Below are 15057 nucleotides of genomic sequence, written 5' to 3'. Positions count from 1 at the left end.
TTGTTTTACATGTCAATCCCAGTTCCCTCTCCCTCTCCTCCTTCCCTACCACTCCCTCAACTAAAACCCTACCTATTACATACCCGTTTTGCTCCCCAGGGAGGGTGATGCCTTCCATGGGGGTCTTCAGAGTCTGACATATCCTTTGGGATAGTGCCTATGCCTACCCCCGTGTGTCTTAGCTAAGCGAGTATCCCTCTATGTGGAATGGGCTCCCAAAGTCCACACTTATGCTAGGGATAAGTACTGATCTACTACAGGAGGCCCCATAGATTTCCTAGGTCTCCTCACTGACACCCACGTTCCTGGGGTCTGGATCAGTCCTATGCTGGTTTCCCAGCTATCAATCTGGGGACCAAGAGCTCCCCGTTGTTCCAGGTCAGCTGTTTCTGTGGGTTTCACCAGCCTGGTCTGGACACCTTTGCTCATCTCTCCTCCTCTGCAACTGGATTCCAGTTCAGCTCAGTGTTTATCTGTGGGTGTCTGTTTCTACTTCCACCAGCTGCTGGATGAAGGCTGTAGGATGGCATATAATTCAGTCATCAATCTCATTATCAGGGGAGGGCATTTAAGGTAGCCACTCCTCTGTTGCTTAGATTGTTAGTTGGTGTCATCTTTGTAGATCTCCAGACATTTCCCTAGTGCCCGATTTCTCTTTAAACCTAAAATTTCTCTATTATGGAATCTCCTTTCTTGTTTTCTTCTATTCTTTCCCCAACTCAACCTTTCTGCTCCCTCATGTCCTCCTCACCCCTCCTTTTCTCCCCTTCTCATTCTCCTAGCTCCCTCTCCCCTCCCCCATGGTCCCAATTTGCTCAGGAGATTGTCCCTTTCATGTTTGAGCTAGTATGAGAACCTCTGATGTAATACTTTGCATCATCCTAAGTGGCTAACACATAAAAGTTTCTTGGTATAAAAATCTGTCCAAGAAGATTTCATCCCTAAGGTGTTATTTTCTTTAGTCTTAGATGAAATCATGGGGCCTGCAGCTAAAGAGAATGCAAAAACATTTTGTATCTTGTTTTTATCTTGAATGAAGTGTCTCAGATGGAAAGCCTCAGGGAAGAAGGTATTCCATAATTCTCTAGGGGAGAAGAGGAGGGTGATCAGAAAGAACTTGTGGTGATTTCACACTTACTTATCATTAAAATCACAAGCACTCATGCTCACAGACACATGAGCCATCTATATAGCTGTATATATGAGGACTGTGGGGCCCATCTCCCCCATGCTTTCAGCTTGTCAGGCACTTGTGTTGACATGAAGTTACCTTGGATTTTTACCTTCTGTCTCCTGCAGACCCCCATCGGTCTGTGCTTGATCAGTAACTCTCAGTGCATAAGGAGCATGCAACACGGCCATGATGGAAATGTGCTGATTGCTGGGTTTGTTCCACTTTATAGTTATCACTTCAACCCGAGAAGAAATTTTGAAGCAAGTGAATACTATTTTATCCAGTATGTATGATTTAAAAATTTATTCCTTTTCATAATGCAGTGTTTATCTGCTCTCACAGCAGTGTTGATTTGCAGCAATATTCTTTGCACTTCTCATTCTGACTTTCCCTTGCTTCTAGTAGCAGATTTCTTCTTCAGCATCTCTTTCTGTTAACTCCTTCTCTTCTCTGAAAGTAGAGGTGAGGGCTTTTATTTTTTCCCTTTTATTTTCCACATTTGTTGCTCTGCATTTTTCTGTAGTTGCTCAAGCTTGTTATTTCTGCAGAAGGAATATTTATTAAAAGTACTTAGAGAAACTTTTAAAGTTAGTTGTGTCCCTGTGAGAAGAAATGATGCCAATGAGTGCCTTGACTATAAATTCCCTTATGTGCTATGAGGCTGACCAGCATTGCCTATGCTAGCTACTAATGATTTGGGAGCAGAAATATGAAAATTTGAGTTAGACATTCTTTCCCATAAAAATGCCTTCAGTGACTCATGCTTTTATCTAATTGTTTGTCTGATACTCTTTTGGCTTTTGTTAATGTTGCCTAGCTTAACTGTTTTATTCAAAAGTTCCCAGTATATATTTGCTCATTGTTATGGATATGTTCATATGCACACATTGATTGTGATGATGGTCGTGAAAGTGTGTTTAAGTCAGTATTAAATCTGAAAGACTGGGGAGATAGTGTCAGAAAAATTGGTTGAATTTTTATAACCCTGGAAAAGTAAAATAATCATTTAGGATTATTTTTTGTTACAGATAAACATTAGTATCTTTATTTGACTCATTAATAATTTACTGGACCAGGCTCTGATTCTTACATAATTGTACCTAACAAAAGCCCACAGCAGAGAAATACTGTGCAAAATGGAAAAAAATTATCATGAGTAATAAAAATTCAATTAAAGTTAGAATAAATGTGAGTTAGTAACCCAAGCTTAACATAAAGCCATGGAACTAAATAGATTTTTAGCAAACAGAATAACAAGGGTGTGACAATTTATAAAGCATATTGAAAATTCATCATTGCTTTCCTCATGCTGGAAAGAAAAGGCCCACATTACATGAGAGAAGAATAATTTTTGACACTTTTATTGCGCTTTATAGCTGGAACATTCATATAGGATTATTTTAAAAGAAGTAAGATTCATTTTATTCTATGTAGGCATTCATATGTTTGTAAGATCCATGTATTAAGGATGTGAAATGGAATAATATAGTTTTTACTCAAACCTGAACACAACATGGCAAAACTGAAGTGCACATCCAAAGTACAGGTGGGAATCAAAGGTTGGAAAATTACCAAGTGTGTGCACTTCACTTTTGGGAGAAAGGGTGGAATTTGGTCAATGTAATTCATTGTGTTGCTCAGAAAATCAGTTTTCCTGAATCATTTGAGTGTTTCTAAGTTTTTAGCTCAGGGACAGGAAAGGCCACTAGGTACTACATATGCTTTGGAAGACTTATTTTGATGTATGAATACATGCATACCTGTTGTGTATTTATGGGAATGCATGTGTCAGTGTCTGTGTAGGGTGTGTGTGTGTGTGTGTGTGTGTGTGTGTGTGTGTGTGTGTGTGTGTGTGTGTGTGTAATTGGATTTTTCTTTGGGCCACCAGTTTGCTCCCAAATAATGGCATGGAGACTTCTTACTAATTATGAAAGCTTGGCCTATGGCTTAGGCTTGTTCCCAATTAGCTCCCATAACCTAAATTAACCCATATGTTTCTAAATCTATGTTCTACTATGTGGATTTTACCTCTATTGCATCCTGTGTATCTGACTTGTTTCTTGTCTGGCTGGCTTCTTTGTCTCTCTACTTCCCAGAGTCCTCTCAGTGCCTGTAAGTCCCTTCTATACCTCTGCCTAGCTATTGTCCATTTAGCTCTTTATTAAACCAATCAGAATGTGCCTTGACAAAGACACATTTTCACAGTGTACAAAAAGTTTACTCCATTGTGTGTGTGTGTGTGTGTGTGTGTGTGTGTGTGTGTGTATACTGTGTGTACACACAGGTGTGCAGGGTGCAAAAATATGGACTTCAGAAAACCACTGATAAGAGGTATTTTTCTCATTTCTTCATTTCTCATGAAGACCATGTTGGTCTTCAGGGTAGAATTCAGGTTGTCAGACTTTACAGAAGTGCATTTATCTCTTGAAATATCTTACCAGTCCAGGAATCTTATTTTTCTGCTTATTTTGATGTTTGTTTTGGGACAGGGTTTTTCAATATAGCCCTGGATGTCTGAACTGGCTATGTAGGCTATGTAGCCCTTGATCTCATAGAGATGCTCCTGCATCTGCTTCTGAATTACTAGGCTTAAGTATGGCCACCAAACCTGACCCAGGAATAATTTTTATTTCAATTAAGAGTAAAAGATTAAGGCCCATTCCATGAGCTGGAATCCATCAATACCTGACATTACCAAAGTTGTAAATAACTTGAGCCTAAATAGATCATGGGTACCATGGAAAACCTACTATAATTATTCTAATTAATGGATAGAGCTATGAAATAACTGCCAATTTCATGATTGTATACCCACACATCACTGATTCCTTGTGAGAGAAGCTTCTTGCAATAGGTGTGGAGAGCAGCTTTGGGAATAGCCTGGATATTTGAGGGTTTCCTTGTGGCCTCTTTGGCTACCAAATCAATGAGATATAACCCACTCATGGCATTGGATATGTCATCTGGAATGAGGGATATCCTGTTGGGGTTCTGCTGTATCCCCCATTATTTGATGATTCCACTTCGACTTTTTTCATATTTGTATATATTTTAAGAAACATTTACTGTAGTGGAATTCATAAGACTCCTCAAATTGCCTACAGTTTTAGGTGTACCTCCTTGCTCCCTTTCACTCCTCTTCTCTAAGTTCTCCCTGTTTGATCATCCTGCCAGTTTACCAAAGATATCCATATATCTATTTTATTTCCTTTTAAAAAGGAAGATCCTCTCCCCCAGTCCCTTACCTTGTACTGAAGGTCCATGATTATAGGGATTTCACACTGCCTATTAAAGACTTAAAAGCTACAGTCACATATAAATGAATACTTACCATATTACACTTTCCCATTCACAACAGCCTCAAATAAAATAAAATACCTTGGAATAAACATAACCAAGGAAGTTAATGACATCTACAATTAAAACTCCCAATCTATGTAAAAAGAGATTGAGAAAGACACTAGGAAATGGAAAGACATCTCAAATTGATGGCTATATACAATTAATATAAAAATGACCAGTCTACCAAAAGCAATTTACAGATTTACTGTAATATCAATCAAAAGATGCACAGCATTCTTCACAGAAATGGAAAAAACTACCCTTATATTCATATGGACCTAGAAGAATATTTCCGAATATCTACAGTGTTCTTGTGCAAGAATAATACTGAAGGGGGATTGCCATCCAAAACTTCAAGATAAATTATAAAGATATAGATACAAAACAATATCATGCTGGCACAGAGAAGTTCATGTAAACTGATGAAACAAAACAGAAGATCCAAGCTTGAGTATTTTTAAGTGCAATTACCAATATTTGACTTGGAGGCAAAAATTCTGCTGGAGAAAAGATAGCATTGTGTCTTTTCAACAAATGCTGCTGGCAAAACTGATGTCCACACATAGAAAAATGAAGTCAGATCTTTATCTATTATCTTGGACAAAATTAGATCCAAGTGGATCAAAGTCCTTGGTTTGAAACCAGAAATATTGTAACTCCTGGACTAAAATTTAGGCAATGCTGTATAAGTTTTAGGTATATGAAAAATCTTAACTGTTGGGACTCTATTTCCCCAGAGATTAAGACTAACAGTTGACAACTGGAGCTCATCAAAGTAAAAATCTTCTGTAAAGAAAAAACAATTCAGCAAAGAAGAAAGCCGGGGAACAGGAGAGAATCTTTGCCAGCTATATGTCAGACAAAGAATCAATATTCAGAAAAAATAAAACAAAGAGTTAAGCAATCATTTGGCTCAGCTATAAAACGGTATAGGGTTCTAAGCAGATTTCTCAAAACAAGCAATAAAAATAGCTATGAAATACATCAAAAGTGTTCATCATCCTTAGCAATTGGGGAAATGTAAATTAGAAGAACTCTGAGGTTTCATCTTATTTGGACAAGAATTGATAAAAATCAGCAAAGCATCTGATAAAAAAATACTGGCACAGTTGTGGGCTTTGCTGGTTATATTTTTGACCCCTTTACACAAATAGGCATGTCTGGGAAGAAGGGAACTTAATTGAGACAATGCCTCCACAGGTTTATCTCTTGGCAAGACTGTGGTGTTTTCTGTTGATTAATGATTGATGAGGAAGTTCCTGCCCATTTTGGATGATGCCATACTTGTTCCAGTGGTCCTCGTGTATATAAACAATAGGTTGACCAATTCATCAAGAGCCAGATAGTAAGCAGTATTTCTCATGGACTCTGCCTTGGGTTTCTTGCCAGACTTCCTGCACTATAAGCTATAAGGGGAAATAAACCTTTATTCCCGAATTTCTTTTTGACCACCGAGTTTTACCACAACATTAGAAACTTAACTAAGACTGGAGGAAAGGGAAAACCTCACTCACTATTAGTGGAAACTCAGATTGGTTCAGCAAGTCTAGAACTCTATGGAGAGCCATAAAAAGCCTAAAATTAAGTCTACAGCATGACCCAGCTATACTATTCCTCAGCATATGCCCAAATGAATCAATGTCCTACTCCACACATATTTGCTCAGCCACTATCATTATGACCACATTTACAATATGTAGGGAATTGCAACATCCTAAATGTCTATTAGATAAATGGATAATAAAAACGTGGTACACATCTATAGGAGAAAACTATTCAGTCATAAATAAAATGAAACCACGAAGTTTGCAGCTAAATGGTGCTCCTAGAAAATATTTTATTGAATGAGATATCCCAGGCTCAGAAAACCAAAAATCTCATCTTCTCTTTCATTGGAACCTCCTTGCTGCAAATCTTCAGATGAGACTCTACAACATGACTCATTGCAAGAACCAGGGCAGTATAAAGTGCCCATGAGCAGGCTTGAGAGCAGAGTAGCAAGATGAGGGTGATGTGAGGTGGTAAATGGAAAAATGTGTAGGGGATCCTCCAACTGGGGAGGATGTTGGGAGCTCAAAACACAAGGGGAAGTGGGGGCAGGACAAATAGCACCAAGGTTGTTTGAGAAAGCCTTAAGGAACTTTATTGTTGTATATTTGCTTAAAATCATACACAATACATGTAAGTGTATTCCACTTGCTCTGACAATGTTTTCTACAAAACCATAGACTGTAACAAAAATCCCAGTACCAAGAACAAGAAATCTCATTTTCAGTAGCTGATCAGGGTAGTCTAAGTGACTCCAAAAAATGTATAGACTATGGCTGCTGCACATGGTTGCTTCTCAGAGATTGAAGTTAAGCTGCTATTGGAAAGATACCACCTAAAGACATAGAAGTCTTATTTTTGAAAGCCAGGTCTAATCTGAAAGCCTCCTTCCTGTGGTCTAACTTCTTAGGTAGCAGACAATACTATGCAAGCTGCCAGAGAATTGAAGCAGTGAACAGTGCTACCTAGCTGTGGCACATATGAACCACAACAGTGATCAGCATAGCACAGTGTTTCTAAAGGTACAACAATTCATGCTCACATATTAGTTGTTAACTAAGAGCTTTCTAATTGGACTTAAAAGCCACCCAATAGGAGGGAAATAATGCCTTGTATTAGAAACATAGCCAACTTCTCAGGCTAGTGAGGTCCTGGGCTTTAGAAGAGGATCTGATGGGGAATGATCATAAAAGTCAAAATACCAGGAAGTCCATTACAAAACCAGTTTCTTAAAGAATGGCTACATTAACAAGGTCTGGATAATGGCACTTTCAGTAGACATGCCAACAAGGAAATCAGGGAAAATATCACAAGATTATACCCTTCAGCAAGGAATTATGGGCAAATGATAAGTGCTGACAGAGGGAGAATTAGTTTTATAATTGATTGTTCAATATAAAGTGGTCAGCCCTGAAACCATACACACATACATAACAACAGGGCATTCATTCAGTAGGTTGCTTTTACATATCTGTGCATACATATAGATATGTACATATATGTAATGGAAATAATTGAAGGAGAGGCTATCACTTTGAGTGAGAGTGGACATGGAAGGAGATGGAAGGAATTAAAGAGAAGGTGGAAAGTGATAAAATTCTGTTTTAATTAAAGGCAGTATGCCTTTAATCCCAGCACCGGAGAGGTAGAGGCAGGTGGTTCTTTGTGAATTTGAAGCCAGCCTATTCTACCCAGTGAGTTCCAAAACAGTTAGGACTGTGTAGAGAGACCCCACTTCACAAACAAACAAACAAACAAACATTTGTTTTTTAATAATTATGGAGACTAATAACCAAGACAGCTGAAGATTTGTTGTATTTTTTTAAGGGTCTGTGTATGGATTCACAGAGAGTATTTTGTGGTGTACCCACACATGAAAATCAGGTAAACAAAACACCATTTGGCCAAATTAATGACTCACTCAAGTTAAGGATTTCGCTTTAGACTATCTAGATACTATGTCTGTTGTGATTCCAAATATCATGTAAAATTGTTAAAATATTAGTCTGTGGAAACCCAAACTTCAAATAAAAAAGCCACTGCATTAAAATTGCAAGTATTTGTGGTACGACTGTTCTATAAAATGTTGACATTCCATTTGTGCAGGTTTCTGGAAAATAACTATTTGTTTGTTTTGGCCTTGTTATTTGCCACTGAGGAGATAGATCGACAGGAACCCAAATCTTTTACCCAATACATCTCTAGGATTTGAACTCTATAATGTTCTAAACAAGGAATGGAATATCCTGCAGGATGCTTTTATTTGGCTCACAGGACAGAGAAGAATCATTCCTAATTACACCTGTAGAAGGGAAAGTAAGGTAGCTGCTGTGCTTACGGGGGCATCATCAGCAACATCTGCACATATTGGGAGACTGCTGGATCTCTACAGATTTCTACAGGTGAGGGAGGGGCTGTGATGGAGTAAGAAACCAGATGTCTACAAATGTAAATGAGAGAGGTTTGGATGACTCGCCTTTCAAATGGAAGAGTCAAGCATTTGGTAATACAACCTCAAATTCTTTGCTTAGGGCAAAGAGAAAGAGGCTGGAGTTGATACAGAATTTTTGAAACTCAGCATTGTCAGCAGTTCTCTGCAAAACTCGCAGGAAGTGACAGAAGACTTTACAACAGGATGAGCAGACCATTGTCCCTATTATTTCCAGCTGGGTGTACAAGAGCAAGAGTGCTTTTATGCCCCTGTTCTTCCTTCTGTTTAAAATTTGATTTTCCCTTCAGCTCACATTTGGATCATTTGACAGCATCCTGAGTGATCGAGGCCAGTTTTCTTCTCTCTATCAAATAGCATCCCCGGACATATCTCTTCCATTTGGCATTGCTCTAATGATGGCTCATTTTAGATGGACCTGGGTGGGGTTGGTTCTCACAGATGACCACAAGGCATCTCAGATTCTATCTGATTTGAGAGAGAAATGGACAGAAATAAAGTGTGCATAGCTTTTGCAAAAATGATTCCAGACACTCACTTTCCCACTCTTGACTCTATCATGAAAACTCGTGTGCAGATCCTGGAATCATTGACAAATGTGATTATCATTTATGGTGACTGTGATTCCCTAAAATTTTTAATAGTGAGTTTATCACATCCTTTACTGACAATGAAAGTCTGGGTCTTGAAGTCACGATTACATACTTCTTCATATTTTCATTCACTTGAGTTCCTGGCTGACTCATTCCACGCAGGTCTCATTTTTTCACATCACCTTGCAAAAATTCCTGGTTTTAAACATTTCATGCAGACAGTTAATCCTTTCAAATATCCAGAAGACAATTTCCTAGCTATTTTGTGGCATAGACACTTCAATTGTTCTTTTTCTCAACACGATTGTAAAATTCTGGGTATCTGTCAACCCAATGCTTCCCTGGAACAGTTGCCTATGAAAAATTGGGAAATGGGCATGACTGAAGAGAGTTATAATATATATAATTCTGTGTATGCTGTGGCTCATAGTCTTCATGAGATGATCTTTAGTCAAGTACAAATTCAATCTCCCAGGAATGTGGAAGGAAATGCCTACCCCTGGCAGGTAATATCCCTTGTTGTGCATTTTAACCATAGCAGCATGACGGTGTATTATAAAAGGCCTAAAACACTATTGTAGATTTTAGCATCTTTAACCAAATAGCACAGACCAGGTTGCATAGAAATCAGTACAGACCCTTATGTCACTATCTCCACTGAATGGTGTGTCTTTAGCAAGGAGGAAGCATGTATAAACAAATACCTAGTTCATTTTACAAATAATTTCATAATTTTCTCATGGTATGAAAATCCCAGATCACCCTAATATTTCTCCCAGTAGGACTAAATTCTCACATGTCAAAATTATGGTGCACGTGACTACAGTGATTGTTACCCAAGTGATGATTTAATTATCCTCTTGGCCATGACACTTAAGTTTTGCACACAGAAACCCTTACTATAGTCCTAAGATAAATGTGTGTAGATACTTAGCACTTCAAGGAAATTGAGATTTGTCTGAGTCAACATTTATTGCTTCCTTTTCAATATGCTTTTGTCAATTTTTCTATTGAAGTTGGCTGACACTCTAGAAACCTAATGATAGTTTCATTCTCCTAGATTGTTTTTCGGTTTGATATCATTAACAGGTGGGTTTAAGATGAGTTTTAAGACAATGTGGGACTTTAAATATTCTGCTTCTATTAGATGTCTTTGGGATCCAGTTCTTCATAGGATACTGCATCTTTTTTAGCTTCATCCCTTTCTAAAGAATACTCATGTCAAAAACTGCGCTGGAGACAATGTGGTTTTAGGTTTGAAAAGGAAAGTAGATGCAGAGTATGATATTCTCAACTTCTGGAGTTCTCCAGGAGGTCCAGGACTAACAGTGAAAGTTGGAACATTTTCTCCAAAGTCTCTACAGGGTCAACAACTGGTTTTGTCTCAGCATATGATAAAATGGCCAACAGGGCTTACAGAGGTGAGTTGGATCTTATCTCAATCTTTTGGTCTCTATATCAATGATACAAATATGTTTATGGATACAATGACCCTTGGTTGCTCACTCAGGGTCTATGTGCATATACATAAGAACTGCCAATATTAGAAATTTTAATTCGTGTCTTTCTTATCAATATGACTATTTTCAAATATATTTTTCATGGATACTTACTTCATGTCATAAATACAATGTCTTTTAAGTAAGAATTCATTTTTATGTGGAAAACCCTAAAAGTAGGATTAATTGCATACTTAGTTTAAGGAATATCATGCATGGTCTTTGGCCTTTTGCCTTCAAGCCTTTAAAAAGTTTATAAGCAACTTAAGGAGGATAGATTTTAATTTTCTCACATGTTGAGTTATAGTCATGGTGGATAAATACATGTCAGAGAGAGTGGATCATACACTTCCACATTCAGGAAGCTTGGAAAATGAATGTCACTGTTCACATCTCTTTTATGTCATTTAAAGTCATGCATATGTTAATGTTGGGATGTGTCCCATGAGTCCAGGGACTTACAGAGTTCAGAAGGGAATGTTGGATCCTCTAGACATTGTATTGTGTGAGTCATTGGATGTGGGTACCAGGAAACAAACTGGTCTTCTGGAAGCACAGTACATACCAATGGCTCTGACCTTTTCCCTAGCTTTCTCTGTCAGTTTCTTTTTCATTCAATATGGGAGAACAGCCTTTGAAATGATGCCACATGCTTCTGGAGTGTGTCTTCCCATATCAAGTTTCCCAATGCAGAAAATACCTCACAGAAACTCCTAAGGATCTGTTTCTGTGTTGCTTCTAGATTCTGTCTTGGTGACTATGGAGATTAAGCATCAAAAATCGGAAAACAGCTGTTCACCTCAATAGAAGGAAAGTACACAGACAACATCTGTCTGGGGTTACAGCATTCCCTTCTAGACATGTTCTAAATGAGATAAGTTGATCCTACTTAACCCTACCTCTACAATTTCCACAATTCTGCAGTAGAATCGTTGTCTTTGGGGAAAGTCTTTTAACACATGGACCTGTTCATGAGTAGCACAGACACACCATCTTCATTTATGTATATAAAATTAGTCACTCAGTATTTCTATTTTAAATATCTTTAGTGCATAATTTAATCCATATAATTCTGAGTATTTGTTAACACATATCTAATTATCAGATTCCACACTCTGTGTGCAGTGAGAGATGTGATCCTGGATTCAGAAAATCCCCCCAGGATGGGAAGCTTAACTGTTGCTTTGACTGTACAACTTGTCCAGCCAATGAAATCTCCAATGAGACAGGTAAATGGCAGTCTCATTGAGAAATTACTCATCATTTTGTAGTGTTCTGCAGTAGTGTTAAGCAGATGGACAAGTTACACCATAAAACAGCAGAGAAAATTCTTTTCCTGCCTTCACTTAAAAGTTTAATGTTGCCTTTTGCCAAGATGACAAATGAAACAAGTGAGAAATGTCTATCTACTTCCCAAACTGAAGCCAATGTAAAGGCCTTGAAAGAGAAAAAAAGAGCAGTACTGAGAGTATTTCACAGCCATGAAAAAAAATCCACATGTCATTGACCATCCAGTAGCCCAAGATCATGTTTGTCTGGATCAGGAAAAGAATATTCTTGCTCAGTTTATATACCAGTAATGAAGATGTGCGGTATCCATCTGTAATAATTAATGATAGAGAATTAGGAATGGTGAGGTGTGGAGGGCTGATTTATTAGAGTATGAAACTACAAAGAAAGTTGCATTAGATAATATTCTAAATAGCTGAGAGATAGTTTAGAGCAAAAGCGAAACCTGAGCATTGACTCATGATAACTTTTACTTCTGTCCAGATATGGATTATTGTGTGAGGTGTCCAGAAAGTCATTATACAAACACAGAGCAGAACCACTGCCTCCAGAAAACAGTGACCTTTCTGGCCTATGAAGACACTTTGGGGATGATACTCACCTCCTTGGCCCTGGGATTCTCTGTACTCACAGCTGGTGTTCTTGTTGTCTTTATGAAGCACCACCACACTCCCATTGTCAAGGCCAACAATCGGTCTCTCACTTACATTTTGCTCATCACTCTGATCTTCTGCTTTCTCTGTACCTTGCTCTTCATTGGCCATCCCAACACAGCCACCTGTACCCTGCAACAGAGCACATTTGCAGTTCTGTTCACAGTGGCGCTCTCCACAGTCTTGGCCAAAACTCTTACTGTGGTTCTGGCCTTCAAGGTCACTGTTCCAGGGAGAATGGTGAGGTGGCTAATGATATCAAGGGCTCCTAACTTCATCATTCCCATCTGTACCATTATCCAATTTGTGCTCTGTGGAATTTGGCTGAGCATCTCTCCTCCCTTTATTTACTCAGATTTTCACTCTGAACATGGCCACATCATCATTGTATGCAACAAGGGCTCAATTGTTGCCTTCTACTGTGTTCTGGGATACCTCTGCTGCTTGGCACTTGGGAGCTATACTATGGCTTATCTGTCCAGGAACCTACCTGACACATTCAATGAAGCCAAGTTCTTGTCATTCAGCATGTTGGTATTCTTCACTGTTTGGATAACCTTCCTCCCTGTCTACCACAGCACCCAGGAAATCTCATGGTGGCCATGGAAGTCTTCTCTATTTTGGCTTCCAGTGCAGGGTTTCTTGGCTGCATTTTTGTCCCCAAGTGCTATATTATTTTGTCAAGACCAGATAGGAACTTTCTTCATCACATCAGGAACAAAGCACATTCTAAGAGAAATGTTCTTCAAACTTAGTTCATTTCCATCTTAATTAAATATTCTAGAAGTCATTCCAGCAGCACTTTAACTGTCTGGCACAAGATCATAATTTGGGTTTTGATTCTACATGCTAGATTTCATGATCTAATCTTACTAGTCTCTTTGTTTTACAGGTATCAGCTTTAATGCTGTGATTATGCTACGATTCCTTCTACCTCATGATGTAATATGTTGAAGAAATTCATTCTTATGGTCTAATTTTCTTAGATTTTCACACATTTTTTTCTAATTTGGAAAGTATATTTCAATAAATTAATTTCTCATATCAATTAGTTTAAACAAAAGATCAGTTTCATATTTGTATACTTAATGTTTTCAAAACTTTATAACTTTGTTGTTAATATGAAATATGTACACATACACATATGATGTTAGGTCTCACTAATTAATCATGTATTTATTTGTATCATGCTTTTATTATGAAAATAAATGCATTTTAATTGAATGTTATCATTTCCTTAATGTAGTAATGTTCCAAATAATTCCACAGTGAGCTTCATACTATGTTGTTATGTTGACTATTTATGTCCTGTTTTATAAACACAAGTCAAATGATACTCAACTATGAGAGAAATCATGGAGATAATTACATTAATCCACTGTTTTAACTGTGAATTCATATGTCAAATGTCCAACTGTAACCAGGTTAGCTGACTGTCCTCGTATTCTCTTTGTCTTCATACATCCATACAGTTCTTTTTAAAATTCTACTTCCTCCTTCAAAATTATTCCTTTTTGGTTAAATTAGTATGCACTCTTTCAACTGAAAGCATGGTGAATCCTACAATTTTATAACTACCTGTTTTTCAGGGAGTTATCAATATTTCATAGACATGCACTCCATTAAGACCATATTTCCTTGTGATTTCTCCTCTCTATTGCATGCTGTATATGTATGTAAGTGTGGGAGACCTTTACTAGTGTATACCTTTATTTTAGTCATGTGTCTCCTCTCATAATTTTTTTAAGTGTTCAAGAACTATAAACATTCAAGAAAAAGGAGACAGAAAGTCATCTTAAATACTGTAATTTAAATAGAAATCATTCAAACCAGATTCTGACTTTGAGACTTGGCTTAGGCAGTGACTATTTCTTTGTTAACTTCTGAAGGAATTTTCATGATGCACACTGACCGCTTCAGCAAACAACCAAACTTGACTCACAAGATATTAGGAATGAGATGCTTAATAATAGACCTTTTTTCTCCATTTTAAAATTTAAATTAGAAACAAGATTGTTTTACATGCCAATCCCAGTTTCCCCTCCCTCGCCTCCTCCCCTGCCCCCCACTAACGTTTCTGCTCCCCGGGGAGAGTGAGGCCTTCGATGGGGAGTCTTCAGAGTCTGTCTTAATTTTTGGGATAGGGCCTAAGCCCTCCCCGGTGTGTCTAGGCTGCGGGAGTATCCCTCTATGTGAAATGGGCTCCCAAAGTCCATTCCTATGCTAGGGATAAGTGCTGATCTGCTACAAGAGGCCCCATAGATTTCTGAGACCTCCTCACTGACACCCACATTCATGGGGATCTGGATCAGTTCCATGCTGGTTTCCCAGTGATCAGTCTGGTGGCCAAGAGCTCCCCGTTGTTCAGGTCAGCTGTTTCTGTGGGTTTCACCAGCCTGGTCTTGACTCCTTTGCTCATCACTCCTCCTTCTCTGCAACTGGATGTTTAGGTGTTCCCCAAAGTCGGTCATATCATCCTGAGCAAGGCCTAGGCCGTCCCCCATGTGTC

At 38.2% G+C, this 15057-nt stretch overlaps 1 pseudogene; it reads left to right on the top strand.

Annotated features, from left to right (window-relative positions):
• The first annotated feature begins 2687 nt into the window (after window positions 1–2687).
• Window positions 2688–13682, top strand: LOC100769116 (annotated as a pseudogene).
• Window positions 13683–15057: the final 1375 nt, after the last annotated feature.

The sequence above is a fragment of the Cricetulus griseus genome, chromosome 4 (genome assembly GCF_003668045.3).
Source record: "Cricetulus griseus strain 17A/GY chromosome 4, alternate assembly CriGri-PICRH-1.0, whole genome shotgun sequence".
In the NCBI taxonomy this organism is placed as follows: domain Eukaryota; kingdom Metazoa; phylum Chordata; class Mammalia; order Rodentia; family Cricetidae; genus Cricetulus; species Cricetulus griseus.
This window is presented reverse-complemented; position numbering and strand designations above follow the sequence as displayed.